Source organism: Thermobia domestica, chromosome 11, assembly GCF_964235325.1.
Source record: "Thermobia domestica chromosome 11, izTheDome1.hap1.1, whole genome shotgun sequence".
Classification (NCBI taxonomy): Eukaryota; Metazoa; Arthropoda; class Insecta; order Zygentoma; family Lepismatidae; genus Thermobia; species Thermobia domestica.
Window position 1 is genome coordinate 267,929,674 of NC_137464.1, and position 26,859 is coordinate 267,956,532.

The 26,859-nt window shown below is 37.1% G+C and overlaps 1 protein-coding gene across 3 annotated transcripts in view; it reads left to right on the plus strand.

Annotated features, from left to right (window-relative positions):
• Positions 1–26,859, plus strand: part of Axn (protein axin) — a 186,968-nt gene that overhangs the window by 96,305 nt on the left and 63,804 nt on the right. For 2 of the 3 annotated variants that reach the window (XM_081732333.1, XM_081732335.1), the window contains exon 1: positions 7,425–7,656. The exons of the other annotated variant lie outside the window; for it this stretch is intronic. The gene's annotated coding sequence lies outside the window, so the exon portion shown is untranslated. Of the gene's footprint in view, positions 1–7,424; positions 7,657–26,859 lie in introns of those variants that run through there. 3 annotated transcript variants of the gene reach the window in all.

The window sequence follows — 26,859 nt, forward strand, 5'->3', positions numbered from 1 at the left end:
CCACAAGAAAGAAAGATCCTCTTTTAAGTCTAGGCATGAACCTCTAAGTTATTTTCTTGACCTGTAAAAGTGTATTTCTCTGCTTCCACTTAAAGCTATCAGCCACACATATTTTAAATGCAGCGATTAAATTACTACTTACTTATATTGGAAATCAATTGTATTAATGCATCCTAGTTGTTTGAAGTAGTAAATTCTTACACTTTTACCGTAAAAATGTAAAATCATGAACAATAAAGATGAAAACATTCACCTTGAAAACACACACACACACACACACACACACACACACACATATATATATATATATATATATATATATATATATATATATATATATATATATATATATATATATATATATATATGAAAAAATTCATTCATTCATTGGAGATGGCCCCCTTAAAATTTTCTTGGGCCCTTTGGGCCCTTCATTGCCCCCCCCCTGAGAAAAATTCTAGTTACGCTACTGCTACCAGTTCAATACTACATAGATGTAAGCTATGGACTCCTCTCAACAAAAATTTCTGAGTGTGTGACTGGTCTGAAAAGATTACAAATGCTGCACGACGGTCAAAATAAGGAGTACATATGAAAGTCGACTTATTAGATATTATTTTCCTAAAGTAGAGTATTTCTGCACAAGGTACAAAAGCTGTATTTTATTTTTATGTGAAACCACCACAAATGCTTTAGCAACTTATATCACTGCGAAACTCATCAAAGTATTTGTTAGTTCAACATACAAGCACTAATCTAACCTAGATTACTCCACTAAACTAACCTAATCTGCTAACCTAATTTAGCCTACTCAACTGACCTAACCTACTATTTTAAGCTAGCTTATCAATCAAACCTACTCTACTAACATACCTAATCTACCGTAGGTTACACTAACAGACGTTCGACCCTACATTACTAACGTAACTTATGCTATCTTACTCTAATCTACTCTACCCCAACACATGTTGGTGCGAATTTTTTCGAGGGGTATCAAACAGTTTGCGCAATCACCAAGAACAAATCCACCCTGGAGAACTCTGACATCATCATGGCATTAGTTGTTCTCTACGTAGTCACCGTGCCTAGCGACACATTTTTGCCAGCGGTTCTTCACTTTCTGTAAGCACGTTTTATAAAAGTCTGTAGGTAGGTTTTGAAACCACAGTTCATCCTCAGAAATGACGTCATCCCTACTATCAAAATGGCGTGTTCTGAGAAAACGCTTCATTTCTGGGAAGAGAAAGAAGTTACTTGGTGCTAGGTCCAGTGACTATGTGGGTTGTGGACTGTATTATATTAGAGAGAATATTTATAAATTTACTTCCTTCGAAATACTGTCTTAATGCAATAGCAGAAAGAAATTGCCGTACCCGCACTTTCAGTTGGATTTACGCTGACTGACTAAAAGAGAATAATTTCAGTGTATAAACTGCTTCAACTATGCAAACATCACCATACGCCAGTGATTTACTTTGCAAATAAGGCATCCACCAGCAAGAATGTGTGATCTCCGTTACTTCAATATTGTGCGAAATCTAAATGAAATCAAACAAATTTTTATCGGTTAATTTCAAAATAATATGGTCATCATTTCTTCGTATTTGGGGGGGGGGGGGCGGAGGTTACAAATACACCCCTTGGTCCCTCTAGCTACGCTTTTGCTGTTGAATATTAATTTGTAAAAAGATTAATGAGCTTCTGTTATATAAAATATCTTAATTAAGTGTTTGTATTATATGAATCAGTAATGATTTCAGGCGGGGGGTGGAGGGTGGGAATGCCAGTACACTAGAGGAAGGGGTAAAAAGTAATATCACGAAAATACTGAAATCCATATTAACTACAATATAATAAATAGTTCCGGAGAAATTTCGTGGCTTCGGGGAGAGGGGGAATTGTCTCTGAATCATCCCCTGAAACCATTACTGATGTCCGTCATTCTGAATATCTGTCATCAGCTCATTCCAAAGTGTCGAAACAAGCAATGAATTTCGAAAATCCGTCGTTCTCATTGTATATACATCAAAGGCTTAAAGAGCTGCTCTTGCTCCATCTACCGGGTGCTCTTTTTTAACGTCTTTAGGTGGTGCTGCCATCTTATATCTATTTGTCGTACTTTCTTCCTTGCGTCCCGTTTTTACCGTTAGTAAATTTTAGGAATATTCTTTTGACGGTCGTAAAAATAGGTGCAACAAATTTAGAGAACTTAGAGCATTTGTAATTTACATTTATTTTATGCGAAATGTCTTCGAAATGTATACCTACTTATAAAAACATTAAATTTTTAGTACTAGTTTTTTTATTATATAAAAACAATATACAAAATATCAATATAAAGATGCTATATGACTTAATTCTAGTCACTATAATAAACAACAATACTGAATCAGCTGATATTGTCCGTTTACTGTAGCTTGGCGCTGTGTTTTGATACAAAAACTGATTCATATTTTAAGAAAGTGAGGAAAAGAGAGCGAGGATGAGAAAAATGAGAAGAAAGAAAGAAAGAGAATGAAAGAATCACTTCTACATTTACTTCATAATGAATTTAAACACATATAAACGAAAAAGAGATATTGGAACCCACCACCATAATATTCGTGGAAGTGTTGGCAACATTCTGACGTAATATATTTCTCGCCAATTCTGGGGCCTCAGTGTTTGGCCCAATTCTGGCCTTACAGCAGTGGCGGATCCAGGGGACGATCAGGACCCCCCGGAGAGGAAACTTTCTTATTTTATAGATTTAAATAAAACCCATCCCAGAGTTTGGAGCTCTTAAAAGTAGCTCTAAGTAGCAGTACGAAAACCCACCCCCTCCCCAGAAGTCCGTCCTGAATCCGCCCCTGCCTTACAGAAGCTATCGTCTAGGCATTCACCTCCTGGGACTGAGTAAAACCTTAATAAGGAATACCAGCCAGAGATGGGTTCATGCCCACGCTCGATCTATCTATTTTAATGCCTTTTTTTGTGTGTGGACAGTGTCTGGTAAGGGCACCCAAACAGGGTAAATGCGTACTGCTTTAAAATATTTACATGTGAAATTCGCTTTATACTGTACTTTGAACACGTAATTTAATGTGTATTATATTCTTCTTACAGCAGCATGCTTTATTTCCTAATACTTTAAGTCTATGGTTGTTAGTATTTATAATTATTGCATCATACTAATCCTTCTCAAAGCTCGTTCAATTAGTATGAAATCCTAGACTTGGCAGTTTGCAACATTGCAAAGCTTCACCAACAGGCAATAATGTGGCGAGAATATTTCCACCTATACTCGCATCGAAATTCCCAGCCTCTGTTTACAATCAGTGCAAGATGTTTCTGTCGCCTTATCATGAAAACAACACTGTCCAGCGAACCTAACGGTGTTCGCTTTCTCTGTTTATTGTTTACAATACAAGCTGCATGCTTCCAATATTGCCAGGCGTACAAGGTTTTCGCACACTTTCGAACAAGAACACTTGTACAAAATTGAGTGTGCATTATATGTAAGATTGTATTACATAATAACTAACTCGATTTGTCATAACGTTCATATCTCAGCCATCCTAAAAGCAGCAATTTATGTAGTAATAACAATTGTTCTATGACTGTGCAGAAGTAGGTACATTCGGTTCGGTGATTCATGTGCCTGGCAACCATGAATTTAACATGTAGGGGGTGAGAAGCAAGGTGTTGACGCTCGCACTACAATTGTTGTTTGTAAACAATCTTCCATCCTAGAGTGAACGGACAATAACAATAATAATAATAATAATAATAATAATAATAATAATAATAATAATAATAATAATAATAATAATAATAATAATAATAATAATAATAATAATAATAATAATAATTATTATTATTATTATTATTATTATTATTATTATTATTATTATTATTATTATTATTATTATTATACAAACAGTACAAACAGGATTTTGCTCGATTTGGATCGTTTTTGCTCGACTTAACTCGAAACTCGATCCGAATTCGAGTCGAGTTGCAGGAAATTTTTCGAGCCGAATTCTCGAGTTGAGCTCGAGGATGTTTATTTCGAGTCGAGTCGAGTTTCAAAGTTATCCCTAATAGTTATCCCCCATCCCTAATAGTTATCAAGAGAAGACTAATTTCCTTTTTCAGTATGGGTACTACTTTCACTAATTTAAAGCATTCAGGAAAATAACAGACCAATATACAAGAGTTTATAATATGAGTTAAAGGTTTCTTTATGAAATTTATCCCATATTTTAACATAATAGGGCTAAGACTCTGAAAAGAAGCATATCTCGACTTATGTTTATTGGAATATTTTCTTTCACTTGATATAATGTATGACGCCCCCCCCCCTTGTTCATGGACGGGAGTTTTATACTACCATGAGTAATTTAAAAAATGTACATTTATTACTGTAAACGAATGTGGAACGACTTGAAATCCATAAGATATATGGCAGCATAACGGAAGTCACATTACTTCATGTTATTCTCTGTTCATGTAGTCTGGTTTGGCTCTTCTTATGCCTCGCTTAACAACCCTTTAAGCGTCTGCCTTTACTCACAATGAAATCACGTTTTTACCGTGACTGAAAAAAAGGTTTTCGTTTTCTTCTTCTTGCGAGAGGTTGCAGAGGCTGGAGCCTCTCAGCTCTACACGATGAAAGTGGAATGAAAAACCTCCTTGTCGCCATAGAAAATACTGACTTATATTGTTTCAAGGGCGAGAGGATTCTGTAGTAGATTTTCAAAGCATTGTTTGCTTTACGACTCATATACCAATTACAATATTATGAAGGAAAAATAAAGTAATTTTTTAATGAACCTTAAAATTTGGAAATTTAATAACACCTCACGCATGTTTATACAATATAACTTTTTTTTTTTTTTTTTTTTTTTTTTGGCAAGCGTTTAGGGAACGAATGATTATTCCTGAACTAAATTTTCAGTTGATTTACCGTTCAAAAATTACTCTCGAAAGCAAAAGCGAAACACAAATGTAAGAGTTACATTGTGCACCTGCAATTCAAAAATAAATAATTATAAAAAACAATAACTAGAGATTAACCAGTTGTCAAGTAATGTAGGGTAGGTTTGAGGTGGACGCCATTCATAGGAGTTTAGTAAATTCGATCTCCGCTACAGTTGCGATGTCATGGATATTTGGAGTTTCCTTGTAGTTGTAGATGTATGGTTAGTATACGAATCTTTAGCATGGAATACTAGGTTCAATCCCCGAATTTCAGCGCATCATAAAAATATTATATGATCCTTTTTTTTTTTTTAGAAATTAATTAGCTAAAATTCCTGTTTTTCGCACGGAGACAATAGGTTTATGTTAAAAAAAAGAAAAAAGAAAAAGAAAAGAAAAGGAAAAAGAATCCCCTCCGCGTTTGTATAAGCATTTCAATGAAACTGTAATGTTAAACTTAACGTCCATTAGATACTCTACTTTTGACATGTACTTTGAAATACCATTTTCCCCCTAAAATACGCTTCTCGTTCAAAATGGCATGATATAACCCAACTTGAGGATGGGTATTAACTATGTTTCAAAAGCTATTTCAAACGGGTCAGCCGTTTTCCTGACCCCAAAATCTACGAATTCGACATTAATATTGATCATTTACTATTATATTTACGTGTCACCCCTTCCCACTCTCAACTTTAGAGGTGTCTTACATCAACAGTATATATATATATATATTTGTCGCTGATGTACCAAGTGTTGAAATTGCTCTACGGGTTCCAGAGTTATGTTGCATGGGCAGTAATCTCTGTTGTGTCGATAAATAAATAAACAAATAAAACTCATATACATAAAACATACATCCACAGCCAATATTTATATATTGCTAATATCATATCACTAGCCAATGTTTATTAAGTGTTTATTTTTTCATAATATCTTGATCGAAGGGGGTTTAAAACCTCGAGACTCCACCTTTCGTACGCCACTGTATTCAATAAATACACAAGGATAAGCCAATGTACTAGTACCAAAGAGTAAAAGTGACTATCTCATCAGCGCCCACTTGCAGCCTATACTGCTACAGGTAGTAACGTAAAATTTCAACAAAATAATTCTTTTGTGACGAAAGCTGGAGATAAGAAAAGATTTTCTAAAATCTTTTATTCTAATGAATTTCAAAATTTCTGCCAAGACTCGTGTACCTCTCGAATCCCTGAAGTTAGTTTGATGAAACCAGGCATACAAATTTTTCATTAAAAAAAGAAAGGAAAAAAAAAGGAATACGTTTCAGCGTTTTCAAAAATTCCTAAAACTGGAAATTTCTCTAGTGCTGGAATTCTCCCCTATTTTTTATCTAGGAATTGCATATGTGAGGAATCTATTAAGTTGTAGATTTCAAATTCAGTACATAAACTCTTAATGAAAAATGAAGGATTTTTTTTTAAATGTCCACACAGCGGACTGGGCAATTTCCATTATTACTTTCACTGCATTGAAATCTACATTTGTCTTTTCTTTGTGATTTATAATAATACCTACCTCACTCTGGATTTCCATCATATCACCTTTATTAAAGGACAGTGGCGGATCTAGGAGGAAAAAACTAGAGGAGGCCAGGCAGAACTCAGACTATGATAGGTGTATCATGAATTTACTATAAAATTTCAAAAAAATATATAAATAATAGATTAAATTATTTTTGTCACTCAAAAAAATTGGTGAGCTAGGCCCCCGGTCCCGGGCTAGATCCACCACCACACAAATAGAATATCTTAAGGATTTTGTCATTACACTCGTACAGAAATTCATATCCTAAGGGAAGAGGATAATGGTATGATCAGGGTCGGATCCAGGATTCTGTGAAGGGGGCACCAATAACTACCAGTACATTTGAATTAAATTTTAGTTTTTTTTTTTTTTAAAGCCTTTATGCATCTGTGATGTCAATGAGGAATTCCTATGGAAATGCTAAATGTCTGCTCTCGATGAATTCTTTTCCTTCAACCTTCAGAAAATTGACTTAAACTATTGATTTTGCAAAACTCACTGCTAGCTTTCACTTTAGGTAGTATACATTTACAACGAAGGGGTGTGCATGTGCACCTTTTCACCCCCCCCCTAAATCCGGCCCTGGGTATGATAAATTTTATGAAAAGAGTATCATGCTCAGGTACAATCATTTAAAAAAGAAAATAAAAGAAAAGAAAAGTATCTTTGATTTCCGATTGATGAAGCACGCTTTCTTTCTCTCTAACTTCTTGTAATCTGGGGTGGTTTGCATTCCATAATTACTTGTTTTATCTATGTTATGCAGTGAATCGCATTATATATTTTATTTTCATATAAGTTTATAATTTACAGCATGTAAGATCTGTAGTTTTATGTTTCGGATTGCGATTGTCACTTTTTATATGCTTTTATGATTGGTCAATTGTTCAAACATGGTTCCTAAAACTATCACTAGAGGGACTTGAAAGCACGTTGGTCATGAAGAGTACCGTCAGGTTTTTTTTTGTTAATGTTGACAGTATTGTTTTCTAAGATTGTTGTGAATGAAGATAGACTTTTGCTGCAAATTGTTGTTACTTACATTATTCATAATGATATAATTTTGTTATAATGAGTGGAGGTTTCATGCCTTATGCGAATATATTTACTAGCCTTTCAGAAATCGTGAAGATCAGTAATAGCAAGGTAAGGGTAATTTTTTTTGTACTTTTTTTCTTCCTCACAAGTCGTAACATTACTCTGTTTTATAGTTAAATACACGTTTGAATGATTGCTGTAATATAAAGCGGGGGGAAAATATGAATATTTGCTCTATGTTGCGAAGTGTGCGTGGGTTTTTCATTAAAGATGCTTCAAATTTAACAAGGCGAGGTCTAAAATTCGGGAACGGAACGGCCTCTTTTATCTAGTCGTCGCTTTCAGAAAAACTTACGAAATCAATCAGGAATTATGTTGTTACTTGAATTTCATTTAGTGTAGCTCATTATATGAGGAGGATACGGATGTTTCAATCAATTGGCCGATCAGCATATCCTACACATTGTGAATTTACGAAATGTTGATGTGCTTGTAGGTTGGGTGAATTTTAGTTGCTTTATTATTATTATTATAAATGCGAAATCCTGTGTGCTTGTGCTTCAAAACAATTCTTTAGCGACGTTTGTGCGTATATTCTGTTTAAGCAGTGTATTTAAGTCTCGTAATTTGACAAAACTGTTGATACTGCTTTTACTGTGTTGAGTGATGTGCCTACTACTTAAATGTGGACAGGTTAACTTTAAGTGCTTTACTGTAATACAAATTGAAAAAATAACTTCTTTGATTACTCTTGATACTTAAACGAACACATAGACTACAGGGACATCCTATAGACGTTTGTGCCGCAGAGTGATTTCAAGATGTTAAGGCTACCTTAGGTTGGTTACGCTAGGTTATCTTAAGTTGGATTAGGTAGGTTTCATGTTTCTCTTATTTACTTTCCGACACTTAACACATTATATATTTGAGCATGAGAATCTGAGTAGCGGTATTACTTGCGTTTACTAATAGAACGATAGCTATATATGGAATTTGGGATCTCCAGTTAGTAGCCTTACTCACACACGGGATATATTCGGGGGCAAGTCTTTACTTTAGGCAAGGCAGTGACAATAACCGATTCATCTGAACCGGTTCCCGCAGTTACAGTTACAGTTCCCAAGAACGAAAGACAGAAAATAACGTACCCTGCGGTGCTGTAACCCGCCTTCACTCGCAGACGCTCGCTTGGCAATACTATGTGTATCAGGAACGGCAACGACATTAGCGACGAATATCTATGTGAATAAGGAACAACAAAGAATCAGTGACAACCCGAGAATAATATTAACAGTGACAGCATATGACTGCCTTGCCCAAAGTAAAGAGTTACCTATTCGGGAGATATGGGCCAGATATTTTTAGCTTTGGGTAGGTTTGGCTCGGCAAAGTTCTGGAACACACGTCCTCCTTCTCATTGAGCTGTAATAAAGGCAGAAAACAACGTGCCTGCGGGCTTTAACCCACCTTCACTCGCTGACGCTCGCTCGGCAGTGCTATGGGAATTAAATATTAAACTTTGGTACCGAAAGGAATTAGCTTATATACATTTGTAGTTAGGTTGGTTCCTTTCTGTACCAAAGTTTAATATTTAATTCACATAGTATTGCCGAGCGAGCTTTAGCGAGTGAGGGCTGGTTAGAGGTCCGCAGGGCACGCTGCTTTTTGTCTTTATTACAGCTAAATGAGAAGGGGGCCTGTGTTCTAGAGCTTGCCGCACTGTCATCATCATGGGAATAAACAGTTGTATTAGTAAATATTGGAAACAAAGAAATCATTCTTTAGGTGCATAGCTACCTTCTCTAACGTGCCCGCGCCATACGGATGCGTTCCTGACTTAATGCAAAACATAAAATGAAATCTTTCATTGAAACGTCCCATAATTATGCCCCATAAGGTAATGGAGACAGATGATTGGGGCAAGTGAATGATGGTTTGCTCTCAAGGCTAAAATAAATAACGAATGGAGTCATTGGTCGATATCGTATTATTCAGACTAGACTCTTGCTGATTCTCAGGATTGCAAAAACCATGGTTTTTATTTAATTCTTTTTTTGGCTTAAATAATTTGCTCTATGTATTTATATCACATATGAACGGAAATAAGTTTGTTTCGCCTTGGTGTTATTATGCAACAACCGGGTTATGTTAGAAGGAGTCACATAAACTTAAAGCGGAATGCAAACCGCTTCTTGGCTTACATCCGAGAGAAATTGTCCTGCATTTGAACTCGAAACCGGGACTAATTGGCCACAAATGCGACCGACTCACTCCTGGACTCCTGATAAAAATACGTCGTACTGATCTCTACATACTTGTTAATATAATTGTCAAGAGTCATTTCAAAAGAACAAAAATATAAACAGTTGCAGAAGTGAAACCATTGCACAGAATTACATATGGACAATTTCCAACTACTGCAGGGTATAGAAGAACTAATTTAGTCCAAGTGAGTTCATTACGACTTTTATTAGTCCACGTTAAAGAAATATGACGACTTAATTTGCATATCAGTAAGAAAAATGAATGAAGATACAAATTATTTGAATCCACTTTGGCTCTCACCCATTTATACATAAATAGATACCAAAGACACTTATGAATTCAATAAATGCCTCCCGTGAAATCTTAAATGCGACACATTTAAACATCATTTTAGAAGGAGTGTCAGAGTATTGAATAAGCTCCTGCTCGCCTCCCCTTAAATTTGGTTTCTCTCTCTTTGATACGTGCCATGCAAATAATCGAACTGAAACTGTTGGGACTACAATTCTCACCAAGAGGCCATGGTAGAGCGTTCACCTGGTACAACGGCTCTTTGATTCAATCCCAGGTCGTAATACCATATGCATGGGTTCTTCCGTTTGTTATCAATTTCTTCATTCCACAATTTTCCTTAGTTGCAATCGTTACCATCTCTTTAGCCTCTGAGCTTGAATCTGGGACGTTAAGGGGCCAAACTACTAAATATTTTTCAAAAGCTAACAATTTTTCTTTTGCCAGTTTTTCGTAAATGTAAAGAAATGAAATGTAAATTACCTCAGTAATAAGTAATGTTACTCTACACCCGAAAATACGAATCGGAAGAATTTTCAGTGTTGCCATCCATAGAAATTACAGTGTGACCAGAATTCGAATTACCCAAAAATCTAGGTTATGGCAGTGACTGGAAAAATGAGCTCAACGATAATTGATGACTTTTACTTTTTAAATAATATTTTTGTTTTAATTCTACTGTTTATTAAAATTATTTATTTTGTACTCTTTATTACAAAATAAATAGAAGTATTATTTAAAAAGTAATTAACAAGGAACACAGACAGCATGCTAAGTCATCAATTATCGTTGAGTTCATTTTTCCAGTCACTGCCATAACGTAGACTTTTGGGTAATTCAAATTCTGGTCACACTGTAATTTCTATGGATGGGAACACTGAAAATTCTACTGAGGTAATTTACATTTCATTATGTCTTTCCACTTGCGAAAAACTGGCAAAAGAAAAATTGTTAGCTTTTGAAAAATATTTAGTAGTCTCCCCTCTTAAGCTCAACCACCAAATCGCCGAATATGAGTTACGACTGCCCGTTCTTAAATCAGCCACATTTCATCAAGTTGCAGTTGCCCTTGATCAGAATTCGTACAAAATTTGATCGTTCAAACTGTCACAAATTAAAAAAAATAATTGATATTGTTATTATGTTCACAGTTGTTTATATTACTATAAGCTTAATAGTTTTCCTATATTAGCGATATATCTAATACTAAAAGAAGTCAATATTGAACTCAGTTAGGCATTCGTATAATTAATGTTTCCGTATGTTTCAACAACTCCGTGTCATCATCGTTGGTGTGTGTCTATTAAGAAATTTTTACGTTGATTCGCGGACTCACATTACCGGTATCATTGCTCAACATCTGCTGATGATGATGACAAGGAATTGTTGAAACGTATACGGAAAACTTAATACGAACGCTTAAGCGACTTAAAAATTTTTATCATTGCATTTTCACCCTGTCAGTCATTAAGTATTGATATATGTGTTATTATTATTATTGGTCGTTGACAATAATACCATGTAATCTAACCGTCTCAAGTGTCAGTGGTCGGAAATCGATGACTAACGGTGTCACTCGTACTAATTATCAGCGCACAAGTGTCGGACGAAAGACTAAAAGATTTTATCTTTTTAATAGTTTCTACCACTGTTTCTTTAAATTGTTATGAAAACTTACCACGTAGACAGGTAATAAACTAAGATATAACCAATGCAATGGCGATAACGGGAAAGGTTCTAGATTACTGGTCCCCCATGTAGGTTAGTAGCTGGGTTGGTTTCTTTCTGTACTAAAGTTTATACATTTAATTTACACAGTATTGCCGAGCGAGCGTGACCGAGTGAAGGCGGGTTAGAGCCCCGCAGGGCACGTTGTTTTCTGTCTTTATTACTGCTCAATGGGAAGGGGGACCAGTAATCTAGAACCTTGCCGCGATAGCGTTAGGCACATTTTGTTACAGTGAAAAATCTTAGTTACCATTGTCTGAGTAAAGAAGAAAATAATATATTTAGCATATTAGCTTAGTCCCGTGGGATACAAAGAAGGTGGAGGAAATTTGTTTCATTAGATATGACTGATGTATTATGATAATCTCACTTAGTTTAGATTGTGGTTTCTGAAAACTCAGTGCACTTCCAAGTTTTCAGGTCTACCCTGGAACCTTATTCGTGAAGGATAAAGGTAGAAGTAAAAGAAATAAAAAATAACAGTTTTGTTAGGAATCAGAATCTAAAATAGGCTAAGTGAAATAATTGTTACATTTTGTTTCCGAAACAACTTAGTTCGACCGATAAATTCGGATAAAAATATTTTATAGGCGGCCGCACATAATTGCGGCTTAGATTCCCAGTGGAAACAGAATGTTCGATGTTGAGCAGGCAGAAATTGTCTATCCGTTTCAGGGTTGGCTAGTTTAAACCATGGTTAAAAAAGATAAATAAATAAATAAAAGTGTAAGTGTTAGAAATCTCTTGATGAACACACATTAGAGGATATCACGTTTCACTCCCGTATATTATTCGTATTATATTCAGACCTAAATTCCCCATTCGTTACTCAAGAGAGATTATACTACAAAAGCAACTTTTTTTTTTTATTTTTATTTTTATAGTTTATGAATGTTTCTTTTGTGATTTTTTTATAGTTTGTTATTAATTGTTACGCAATTGCAATTAAAGAAAAATTCTAAATATTGTTTTGTTTTAATAATGTTCACTATTGATAAAATACATCGAAATGCCTTACTTTGGGAGGGGGGTGTCATACAAACCCCACGAGAGGCATTTATTGAAATGAGAAGTATCTCTGGTATCTATTTATGTTTAAATGGGTCAGAGCCAAAGTGGTCTCAAATAATTATTAGTGTCTTTACTCACTTTTCTTAGTGATATGCAAATTAAGTCGTTGTATATCTTTAACGTGGACTAATAAAAGTCGTAGTGAACTAATTTGGACTAAATTAGTTCTTTTGTACTCAGCAGTATTTTGAAATTGTCCATATGTAATTCTGTATAATGGTTTCACTTGTGCAACTGTTTATTTTTTTGTCCTGAAATGACTCTTGACAATTATATTAACAAATATGTAAAGACCAGTACGACATATTTTTATCAGGATTCCTTCGTGAGTGAGTCGGCAGACGTATCGCATTTGTAGCGAATTAGTCCCAGTTTCGAGTTCAAATGGAGGACAATTTTAACCCCCTTCTCTCGCTTAGCTATATTTTGTGAAGTAACACTGGAGACCGTACATGTGCAAGGTTGGGGGAGAAACTAAAAGGTATCCAAGGTTTATTTTAATGAAAAATTCTGTTAAACATTAATCATAAACCACTAGTTCCATGAACAGTAATTCTTAAGGCTGCTGTTCATGTGGTGGAAGGTAATTCTGTTTTAAGTTCCGTTTAACAAGGTGCAGGTGATTTTTGTTATTCTTAATTGTATGCTGTATCCTAACACTCACGAACATCAGATTAGGTTTGTAGATTGTGCAGGGTTCTGGGCTCATGTTTTTTTCGGACATAATAATAGGGCTTACTGAAAATTGAGGTTTGTACCTCACCGATGTTGCGAGTAGTTACATTATACGCTTCAACCATGAGCTTTTCGCGCCAGAAGAACTGTATATTGCTGGTGGACGTGTTCTTGGAGTACCAGATGAGTGAAGCTCAGAGTTATCAGGCAGTTAGACCAGATCAACCGTTATTCAGTGAACTTAAGAACAATGCTATTCTTGAGTGTTTGTTTTGTTCATGTATTTCTGCAGCAGTTACGCGCATGTAATGGCCAGAACACTTCAGTCGTGTATTTCATGTAGGTTATGATTGGTTTGATGAAAACGACAGATACTTAGCAGTTGAAATTATAAGAAGGAAATTTGAGAAGAGGACGTTTGAGCTGAGAGTAGCCAAGCAGTAATACAGTATGGTCAATGAAAATATTAACGAAAAAGTAGCCTGAACTGGGTCCCCGAAAGTCTCTCTCTCACTCTCAATAAAATGAATATGAACCCGCTTTCAACTTCGACTTTAAGCATGCCTTACATTTCCTATCAAGAATAGTAATCTACTGTGCGCTTAAAAAAAGTGAAGTGTATACAAGGTCTGTATGATAAGTAATGAGACTCGCCGCGCCGCGGCGCGCGTGTCGCTGGAGCGGGTTTGTCGGTGATGGAGGATGTAGGGGGGGGTCCGAGCAAAGCAACGCACCGCGCGTCAGTTGGCTCCGAGCCTTAGTGGAGCGCGGACAAGCCTTGGACAAAGCCCTTGTGAACATTCTTGTCACGGCGGAAAATCAACAAACATGGAGGGTTCCATCAAACAGCGTTATGCGATCAAATTTTGCGTTCGCCTGGGGAAAACGGCTACTCAGACGCTTTCTCTCATCACGGAGGCCTACAAAGAGGAAGCCCTATCCAAAGCCCAGGTGTTTCGTTGGCACAGTGCGTTCCGGAACGGCCGGGAAAGCGTTGAGGATCTGGAGAGGGCTGGACGCCCGACAACAGTGACTACGGACGAAACTGTGGCAAAAGTGAGGGATCTCCTGAACTCAGACCGTCGATTATCGTTGAGATTGATTGCTGATGAACTCGATATGAACCACACAACAGTGCACAAGATTGTGACGGAACAATTGGGAATGAGAAAAATCTGTGCGAAACTGGTGCCGCGAGTGTTGACTGACGAACAAAAGCAACGACGTGTTGATTGTTGTCAGGAACTGTTGAACCTCATGAACAGTGACCCTAACTTTGAAGATGACGTCATAACAGGTGACGAGTCGTGGGTGTTCCAGTACGACCCTGAAACGAAACGTCAAAGCGCGGAGTGGCACACTCCTGCGTCCCCGCGCCCCAAGAAGGCCAGAATGTCGAAGTCAAAGGTGAAAACAATGTTGATTGTTTTTTTTTGACAATGTGGGGGTGGTCCACAAGGAGTTTGTACCCCAAGGACAAGCCGTCAACGCCGCCTTCTACAAACAAGTCCTTGAGAGACTGCACAGGAGCGTCAAGCGGAAAAGACCGGCGATCGCTAGCCGGTGGAAGTTGCATCACGACAATGCCCCTGCCCACACCGCCTTCTTAGTGACCTCCTTTTTGACCCGGATTGGGGTGGAAGTCCTTCCACAACCACCCTACAGCCCAGATGTGAGCCCGGCCGACTTCTTCCTCTTCCCGAAGCTGAAGCCACGCTTGAAAGGAACCCGTTTTGCAGACGTCACAGCCATCCAAGCAGCCGTGACCACATTTCTAAAGGACATGCCGGCTGCTGACTTCCAGGGGGCGTTTGCAGCGTGGAAACATCGATTGCAGAAGTGCATCGACGCAAGAGGAGAGTACTTCGAAAGCTTTTAAGTCCCTGTACAGATCAGATCAATAAAACAATGTTTCCAGACCTGGTCTCATTACTTATCATACAAACCCTGTATATTCATTATTTCGAGGAATTACTGAATGATTAGTAACCACTAACCTTGTTATGCCCTATAATTCGTTTACTAGGACCATTTCTGCTGCTGTCCTTGGCCGGCCGCGTCCACACACACAAATAAATAAATAATTAAAATATTAACGGTTGTTAATCTAAATAAAAATGCCAGCAGACTTCATCTGTGTTAGTTTATTTAGTGTGGTATTGATCATTCCGTAGGTAGCCGTTATGAAATATTTAAATGTATTGTACATGTAGGTATGTGGTGCTAAGTTCGTAAAGGTATTTGAGCGTTAACAGCAGACAAGATTATAATGAATGGTACTCACTGCAGAGAAAATGTCCACTGGCTTAGATATCGTGATCACTTTTCTGGAGACGAAGGTATAGTTTTATTCGATCTAATTTTGTGGCGAAATAGATTTGTGCACAAAAGAACTTCTTATTTGATGTGTTAGGAACACGGTCATATTTCATAACATGATAGCGCTGTAATGAAAGCTGTTTCAATAAGAAGTATTTACTCCACCTGTCCCGGAATATGGTATAGAAGTGATTATAGACTGACTTAATTTATTGCACATGTACTTTGATAGGTGTTCCCATGTTCGTTGACAGTGCTAGACCTGCTCTTCATAGTAGCAGCTGACAATAGAGCATCGAACTAAAATGTTTTGGGAGCGTCAATCGTGACATTAAAGTGAATACGAAGAACAGAGTGCAACAGCTATTAGCTGATTGTTCTAATAATTCTTGGTTTCTATGGAAAAGAGTGTTATCAAGAAAGCTGGAGTTAGATTTCAAATAACACTGGAGGAATAAACTCTTGCAGATTGTAACTATTCACTTAGAATCAGGAATGCGTCTAAATGTTTCTTAATTTTCAAAAGGAACCCCTGCCTTCTTTTCTCTAGCGGATTTTATTATTTTTTAAAATTTTATTTATTCATGTTTTTTTAAGAATTCATAAACATACACTGCTGTTTCAAGTATTTCTCATGACTTCCATTATATAATAATAACAAAAGTAGATAAATAAATAAAATAGCAGACCTGTAACATGCTGAAACAGAATATGTAAATCATACCATGGTGGATAGTTTAATAAGTACTGAATTTTACACCTGCATGTTAAACGAATCCTAACATTCGGCATTTTCAAAATTAAAGAAAGAAAGAAGAACTTGGATATAGAAATGACCCCGTTAGGAGCTGTGAAACATGTTTCATTACTTTTTAATTAAAAGCCTTTATCTCAAAAGCTTAAGCGAATCTTTACATTTAGCATTTTCTGAATAAAGATACAGTAAATTGAATATTAGAGAAACGACACTTCTTTCCTCCGTAGAAGCGAAGTTTCGAAAACGCTGTTTTCTTCTTCTAAATGAAGAATCTTTCTCCTTTCGAAGACGTTGAATCGCCTTCACGCCCCCCTGATTTATCACCTGCAATTACTTTTCGTAAACAGGGAATTTCCAGAAAAGCTGGAATAGGTGTTCGATCATTTTTAAATAATGAACTCATACGCTGTGTTTCATTTCCCTAAGTTGAAGGGCTCCTGTTAGATTTTATTTTTTGCTTTAATTTTGGATACGCATTCTCTTCCTCTTAGAATACGCATTTTACTAAAAGTGACACAACAAAGACCCGGCCTAAGCTAAGTACTAATTCAGTTCAAAAACATATTTCAAACATATCACCCGTTTTCCTATAATTATGAGACAGACAACCTTGATGTAATTTTTGATTCATTGATAAAAAAAAAAAATGGACATGACCCTTTTCCTTAAGAGTCATACTTTCTTCCAGTCGTCGATTACTATTAATTTAAAATGCGTAAGGGTTATTTTAAGATAATGAACAAGCATTATTCCTGCATTTTAAATATTCCAATTTTTCTCCCTGGCAAAAGGTAGAATTGCCATGAAAATAGTTTTTTGGGTCTAATTTAAAAGTAGAAGAACATTTTTCTTTACTTTTGCATTCCACGTTCATACAGGGAGGCTAAAGGAGACAGTTATAATGAGAGGGAACGTAATGGTAGAATGAAGAAAGTAGAAGGAAACGAGAGAACACTACATTCCTGGTGTTTGTCTACCACAAAGTCTAGGTAGAAGTAACAAACAAATCATTTATAATTTTAAGGATTCTTCTTATCCTGCTTTGTATGTTTATTTTGAACAGTAGTTACAGAGTTAGTTGCTGAAAGATTTTGCAGAAAATAAATTAGAAAAGTCTTTATGTGTTTTCCTGACAAAAATATCGTTTTAAGAACCCAGTTTAAAAAGAGAAAAGTAGCTTGTCTTATCCACAGCAAAATGTTTTCAGATTTGGTTTGTTTTCTGAAATATAATCCCCTCTCAGTCTCCTATGCAAAAGATGGGTCAGATATTATATCAGAAAACAGTAGAATGTTTTAAAATATTCTTGCTTTTACAAAACTGTCTTCAATATGTTTTTTATAAATTACATCTTAGTTTTGACTTAAATGAGGGTAATTGGGCAAAGGTAGGTTTTGAAGACACTCGAATTGGCAGTGAAACAATTAGCAAGTGGCGTGAAGCAGGAAGTTAATCAGTGCAGTCTGTTTATAGTTACTATATTTTCCCTACTTCTATCGCGTATTTAATCGCTCTAGGTTAAAAATATAAATATTGTATTACATTTACAACTTAAAATTACCATGATTTTCTGTATTGTAGCTATTTTGTTTGTCTATAATGAAATTATCATATACTACTGTAATATTATAGTTCAGTTTCCACCTCTGACTGTGGCAAAAATGCAGGGGAAAAAGCGCCAAACTTAGTGAATATTCGTAAGGATCTAGGCTAATTTTTTCGGAGGTGCAAGACTGTACCATAGTTTGGAATAACGGAAATACTGTACTCTGTTTTCTTTCTTTTTTTTTTTTTTTTTCCTGTTTATGAATTATATTACTGAATTTTTGCTGCTATCTTGCTCCTGTTTTCCAATTTCTGTTGCTTATGAGTCCGTTTGTTGTTCATTAAAAGATTTTGTCATTAGAAAGCTCATAAATTCCATCTCCTCTTATCTCTCTCTATTTTACTTTAATGACATTGTTAATACTTCCATCTTCCTTTGTATGCTCATACCTCTCCCTTAAGTCTTATCACGTTTTGTAACCCTTCTCAGCATGTAGCAATGGCGAAGTAAGAGCTACATACTGTGAAGACAAATATCTGTCCTATATGTCGATTAACGATCATGCTCGTTGTCTGTTCCATTTCTTCAATTTCTTTACTTACGGAAGCTATAGGATGTGTCTGTTATATAGAAGAGAAAATAATTTTGTTTGTGTTTGGATCACGGGAAAACGGCAGCACCATTCCATATGAATTTTTAGATACAGTAATCAACTATCGCGAACTGACTTTTCATCGTGCTATTTTGTTTAATGCAACAGGGAAACGGGGATCGTAATTTTTGCGACAAATAGAGTCACGCGCCCGTCTAGTTAGGAAGATGAACCTCTGTATGTAAGTTCCTCATTACAAATAGGCGGAAACTTGTCCCAGTGTTTTTGAACATTTCCTAAATAAAAATGAAATGCAATAATGTGTAATGGTCAATTGCTAGACCCCTGCATCGAATTTAATGATTTTTGGTACATGAGGAGACCCTGGCCAAACTTAGGTTTTTGTCACATTATCACCGTCGAAGTGGGAAAAGGTGACATGTAAAAATAATAGAAAACCACCAATATTACTGTCAAATCCATAGTTTTCGGGGTTCGTTGAGAAGAATAGTGACACTGTCGATGCCGTGTAAGTTCAAGTTGAGCTCACATCGGCATGGTGGTTGAGAAGGGGTGACATTATGGGTTTTTATCGTAACACTTTTATTTAACTGCATATCCTGGGGAGGGGGGGGTGTTCAAATACTTTCCACAAACCTAATCTTTCTTGCATCCTGGAAATAAGACTCGAAAAGCTTCTGTCTCTTCTTACAGTACGCTACCAACCAAAACATAGTTATGGGTTCCGTAGAAGCCCATGCTTCAATAGAAAATCTTCGCAAACAAAAAAGTAAGTTACTTCAGCCCACATTTACTGAGTACTTTGGTTAAAGATGGCACAAACAAAGAAATGGAGTTTTTCAGTTTAACATTCCACGTTTAAGCCCTTTAGGAAGACGATGATTAAGACCAGTGAATGATGATGGAAAAATTTGTGGAATGGTAAGTGGGAGGAAATGGGAGTACCCCGAGAAAACCCACGGACACGATGTTATCCACAAATTTACTTGGCCGGGGTTCGAACCAGGGACCCCACGCACCACAGATAATTGCACTATCTCTGAGCTAAACTGCACAAATGGTAAGCCATTATAGGACAGTAAGGTATTTTACATTCTGATGTTTCTTTGTAAAATGTGAGAAAAGTGTGATATACAGGGGGTGACAAAAAATCTAAAAACACTTCATACAGGGCACGTAAGTTCTTAATACCCTCCCTCTTCCGTCAACAGTAATCATTTCACCTGTGAGTGTCGTGGTGTGAAAGTGGTGCGGTAAAATGGGCGATCTGACAGACTTCCAAAGAGGCATGATCGTTGGTGCCCGTCTGGTTGGAGCTTCAGTGGCAACAGTGGCGAACATTGTGCGGGTATGGAAAGGCATTGTGTCCAATGTCACGATGGCATACACAATTCATGGGCAAACGACGTCTGCAAAGCACAACAGTGGTCGAAAGACAATCCTGTCAGATAAGGACCCGAGGGCATTAAAACGGATTGTAGTAGCTAAAAAGAAGACCACTGCATTGAAACTTACGTCTAAACACGATTCCGGCCTACAGAACCCGGTTTAATCGAAAACAGTGCGACGGGAACATCATAAAATGAAAATTCAGGCAGGTCCGCTATCGACAAACCCCTGGTCACAGCAGTAAATGCGAAGAGGTGTATCCAGTGGTGCAAGGATCGCAAAGCATGGACTCATGAGCAGTGCAAACACATAATGTGGTCCGATGAATCGACTTTCACCTTGTTTCCAACAACCGGTCGTGTTTACGTATGAACACCGTCACAGGCCTATGATATACACTATCTGCTCCCAACTGTAAAGCATGGGGATGGTTCTGTTACAGTATGGGCAGTGATATCGTGGTTTTCTGCAGATCCCGTCATAGTCCTGCATGGAATGATGAATGCTAAGGCGTATGAGGCCATTTTGGGGGACCAGGTTCTACTCATGGCCCAGATATTGTTCCCTGGTGGTGATGGCATCTACCAAGATGATTTGGCACCCTGTCACGTTGCAAAAACGGTGAAATCATGGTTTGAGGAGCATGACTAGGAGCTATCACATTTCCCCTGGGCCCCACAATCACCAGATCCGAACATCATTGAGCCATTATGGTCTGAGTTAGTCGTGTTCGGTCCCATTACCCTCCACTAGCATCCCGTAAGGAACTAGAGCATGTTTTGGAGGAACAATGGTACAAAATTCCACACACCACGATTCAGGAGCTGTATACGTCCATTCCACGTCGGATCCAAGCTGTTTTGGTCGTAAAAGGAGGCCCCACACCATACTAGGTACGATTTTCACACTTTTGCAAATGTTTTAGGTTTTTTTGTCCAACCCCTGTAGATATAATGGTTTCATTATCCAACATGCTTAGTGGTTATACGTCTGACTTCTGTGGCTTTCACGATCAATATAATACCTCAACGTACAACGCCTCCACAAGCAAGCATAGCCAGATGGTTAGTGATAGGGAAGTTGCGAGTTGCGAGTTGAAGTACAATGGCCGGCCATTTTGTAGTTTCACCGGGCAAATGTAGGAATGGTAGCATTGCTGTTGATTGTTAGTGATTCTGGCATAAGTGGTTTCGCAAGCGGCATTTGGAAGTTTTTTAAATCGGCGAAGATATGAAAAAGGTTGGTGTAAACGGACAAGTTTTGCCGATAGATGTGACTGCAGTGACAGTCTTCGTATCTCTCTTTCATGTGTTGTTTACCTTTTACGAAAATTTACAATTTCTCGTAGAAATTTCAGTCTAGAGACTTCAGATTTTTAGAGAAGGAACTTCATAACCTATCGAAGGCAACAATCCATCACATTTTTCATTTAGAATTTTCTTCATTGTTGAAACAGTTCGATTATTAAAGGTTTGGATATCCATTTCAACAATGAATAACGTTCTAAATAAAAAAAAAAAAAAAAAAAAAAAATCGGCACGGATTGTTGTCTTCGATAGGTTATGAAGTTCTTCTCTAAAAATCTGAAGTCTCTAGATTGAATTTGTAAGAAAAATTGTGAATTTTTCTAAAAGGTGAAAATACATGAGATACGAAGACTGTAGTGATATCTATCGGCAAAACTTGTTCCTTTAAACCAACCTTAAACGCGTTTTGTGGTTCATAGAAGGCCTACGAAATGTTGGAGAAACGGTCAAATTCTTCCGAGTTGTTCATAGAAAAGTGAAACAGAAACCCAATGAGAGTTGAACTAATTTGAAAAGGAGAAACAGAGGTCGAGGAGAAATTATAAGGGTGAGGTGGAAAACAGACCTGAATTCGTAGGTGGTATTAAAATAGCTAATTCCTGCGTATATCATGACGATAGTCCATGGTAGCTTTTCAATTTTTATGGTTATCTGTTGGAGTTGAGCTTCTGAAGCTTGATATTGGCTTCGACTATTATTCCCGATTTATCAAATTTCCAAAGTGAGAATTCTGTAGTATTTTAAGGAAATGTCGTCATCTGACCGTTAGTTCTTTCCTGAAAGGAAGAGGTTGCAATTTCATTATATGCCGATCACTTGATAATTTAATAGTCCCCGAAAGCGAGGCACCTTCTCGTTATTAACATGTTTGGAATTGCTTGTATCCGCACTGTAGATCCTCAGTATATTGAAAAACGTGGTTAGAAACAGGCTTTTCCTTTTATTGGAGAAAAGTATCCTTTAATTGCCGGTAATCACGAGTTCCAGTGCACGTGACAAACGCTCTTACCCAAAAGCCTTCGATGGAAATTTCCCAATCACTTTTTTTTTTTTTTTTTTTCGTGGATTCTGTTCTGGCACGTCAGCTGATATTTTGAAAACAATGATAATAATAATAAAGAAAGTTTGTCTAACTATGTATAGTAGAACTCCTTCATGCGGATCGGTATTAGGAATTGAAATGTGAATTGTATGTTTTTCTTCTTCAAATTATAATGTTCTCGAAATTTCTATTTAAATTCAGTTCCTAAAATTCATAGATCTACTCATAAGATGAGCTTTTTCAGAAATGATTTCTTCGATTATCCGGATAATTGGAATTTCACTGTACATATATAAATATTCGTTACTTACGGATTTTAACGTTTATATGGGAAAAGGTTTGTGACAGACAGTAGCGTACGCAGAATTTCATTAAGCGGTCTTGAAGCTCCCAAATTCAAAGCACTTGAGGTGTGTATAGGTCTACTTATCTTTATATAGTAAAGATTATTCAATGTTCAACTATTCAACTGTATTTGTTTCCAAGTACAGTCAAGTATCAGGGTGGGCTGGGCTGGATAGCAGTCGAGTCGCACATTTTTTATTCTTTGAATTTCATTCACTTCACACATATATAGTTTAAACGTAAAAGTCTGTCAATTATCTATTCTGTAAAGAAGTGTAAGTGGTTGTAAGAAGTGCAGGCAGATAATGTCTTCCTTTGAAGGAGATTGTCATTGGCGTAGGACACGGACTGTTTTTCTAAGCGCGAAATGTACTTCCTTGCAGTTTTCATTATCGTCTGTCTATTACAATTCAAACCCGGCTCCTATAAGAGCAAAATTGTTGATGTGGAACAGGTATATCGCAGCTTCTGTCGAACATCTTTACTGTCGAAGTTGCAATACGAACTGGTGTGGATAGATCTAGTGGTTCGAAAGTCACCAATTCTCTTTCTCTTAAGTTGGTGGTGTAAAAATAGATTGAGGTTTAGGAACGCGTTTGATCTCTCTACTGAAGGGTCTTCAGTACGTTTCCCGCCACTGTTTGGAAAGAATACGATATTTGGAGAAAATAATCCATTTGATACTTAGAGGATGGTAATTTCTATGAAGAATTAGTTTCTTTTCTTTTTCTTTTTTTAATGAAATGAGATTTTACTGATCTCTCTTTTTTCAAACTGCGCTTTCATCCTAAATAAGAAAAAGGAGAACTTCGTATTCGTGCGTCATTCTGATATTAAGCAGCCACTCTAATATATGTCGTTACTATCCATTTAAAACTATTTTAATGATTTGATTGCGATGTTGTATTATTAGAAAACGAATGGTTATGCTGCTTCCCGGAACCATGTTTAAGGTAGAGCATTGAATATTTGCGTAATCGCATTGCTTTGAGACAGGCTTAAAATGAATAAATGTAATCAATTAGAGCTTTTAACGTAGGCGGGAGGAACAACTAGTTTCATATAAAATTAGTATTATTTAAATTACATTGTTTCTAAATATTGCAAATATATATAACAATTTAAGAGAGTAAGGGACATCTAAATAAATGTGAACGTCATTAAAATCCCCCTGGCTTCACACAAAACTGAAGAATAATTTCCCATAGAAATAGATGTGCTAAAAAGCAAGGCTAATGCAAGTAAGAGAAGTTCGTTTAATAGCAATTTGTACAGACTCAATGGCTTCCTTTACAGATGTACCCTGTCTGTCCGTCCGAGAAGCAGAAAGTCTCAAGAACTACTTTGGTCAGGATGTAAAAATTTTAGACTTAGTTGATGGAGGTAATATTGAAATTAGAAATAGTAGCACTCAATCATGATCACTGTGCGACGGAAGCGGTAATAGATAGCTAGAAACTGTTTTCTGTAATCGGTTAGGCGAAACAGGAATAAATTGCATCTCCACTCTTATATCTCGACTAAAGCCGAAAGTGGTACAAATCCACTGCTACTTTCGGTTTCAAGATTAATTGAAGAAATATCACCCTATACAAAACCAAACTCCTTTACGTGGTGTACACGTGGCACTGTTGCCTGGTATAATATGTCTTATGTTTAGGTTGCAAAAGGTGCTGAAATATGTAGAAGAGTACCGGAGCTTAGTGGTAGAGATGGCCTGAAGCCTAATTAATAATTGAAGACAAGCAGGCGCAAAATAGCTATCTCTGCCCCTATTTAGATCCTAATCATGTGAATTTATAATCCACAACAGCGGGGCCGAACACACACATACCACCAGTTCTTCCATAGTGGTTGTCAGTGATCACTCTTCTCCTTTAGTGGATGGTATAACTATACAATCTAAAGCTAGGTTGCCATGCTGCAAGAAGCTTGTAGCTGTTATAAAAAAATCTTGCAACTCTAAAATATTTCTCCATGTAAACATTGTCTTGAAAGGGACATGCAAATTTTTTTTTCATCTTGCAAGGAGTCAAAGTACGTGCCGCTTTCTGGGTCGTCTTGCTTGCTACCTGCTATAGCCCTTCCACTGATATAAAGAAAGAAAGAAGAAGAATAAAAAACAGTTTCACCGCTTCCAAAACAACGGATTCTTTTGGACGGGAAGGGGAAGCGTGCCAAAATACGCGTTTTTAATGAGGAGGTTCACTATTTGTCCACTAGAGTGCGGTGCTGCATGGGTAGAGATACCTTTCTTGCTTTCAGAAAGGTGTAATGTGTAAGTAATAAATAGAAAGATGGGGTTACAGTATTTTTTTTTAATGACAGCTACAAGACTTTTGTAAAGTGGCAACCCAGTTTAAAGCTCATAACTACCTATGAAGTCCAGGAGCGGGTGGGTTGGTTGGGAGTTTATTTTCGCTTTTGAAGATCGAGGTTATATAATGCATGGACTTAGTTCAACTTCGGATACGAACTACTTAAACTTCCACCGGGAATTGATCCCGCGGCTGCTGCTCCGAAGAATCTCGAGATCACATAACCATAGCCATATGGCCGCAAGGCTGGGTTGTAATATGAGAGGCCGATACAACGACAGTATAAGTTTAGCCGTGCATGTGTCATTATAATATAACACCCAGATTTGTAAAATAAGTAAACTGTTCTTCACTAGTAGCATACCAGCGCAAGTCAACTTCGGCCAGTACTTGTAAAATTAATTCAGTGATGGCGACCCGCAAATAAAAATACAGAAGCGTAAAATTTATTTGTTTTTATTTTTAATATGTTTAACAATAAGTGCAGATAGCCAATAATATATCTGGTTGTATGTTTGACTTTCCACTGTAAATATATTTTCTTTAACTTTTGCTTATCATATCCATTGTGGAAGATAAGACTTAAAGAAAAAAAATACCCTGTCGAGTTTCAGAAAAGTGCAGTTTTATAGAGCTAGTTTCAAATCTTCATAGCCCAGGCCTTAAATAGCCGAGAGACATGGAACAAGAATCAAAACACATAAGAGTTAAGCACATTCAGCGAATCCATGCCGCGGGGAGAAAGTAAATTAAAAACGCCGCTTACATATGGTTTTTATTTTGCCCTTGGCCTCCCTGTATTATAAATTGACCAACACTAATTTAATTCATAAAAAAGAAAGTTGGCTTTGATATGATTGGTGAACGCTACATGTCTTCAATAAAATAGGAACTTCATTCAGCAAAGAGTGAAACGGATAGAGTCTCTGAATAAAACCATTTACGTAAGTTACATTCTCGATGTTTACACATTGTAAATACGAACATTAATTACCTCCCAGTGTTATCAAGTTACCTCTACTACTCAGCCGGAACTTAACCCATTCGATCACGTAAGGATAGGTTTATTATTTAATATTTAAGTTTAATGTTTCCTTGTAAGTATTCTGATTCGTATGGCTGTAGGCGTTTAATAATAGACGCTGCTGCCCGTTCACCAACATTATAAACTTCAGCTTTGTCGAATCGTTTTGGTGAAGAAGTGTTGTGAAGATGGGAAGGCAGTCAGTCGTTGGGTTTGGATGGCAACGGAAGACGAGAGGAATGGCTGAGGGGGAGGGGGAGCAGGCGGCAGACAAAGAGACGTTTTGCACCGCGGGCGCCTTTGATGATGGCTGCCGACTCCTTCCTCGCTGGGTGACCTTCAGCCGCGGTCACCTGGACTCTCTCTGCCTCTCAACACGCGTTTCGTCAAATCTGGAGCTGAGCACCAAGGTATTTGACCTGCAACACGCATTCTTTTCCCTTTCATCGCAACAAACCATTTTTATTCCATTCACTTTACTAGCAAACGGACGTAGCTAGTTTTTCTGAGCTTGGAGAAGATAGTGCGACCCTTTTCGTCTGTGCACTGTTCCCACTACATTTGAATGGTGCAGGGCATAGTTAATCAAATAGGAATATCATTTCATAACTGAGCTCGCAT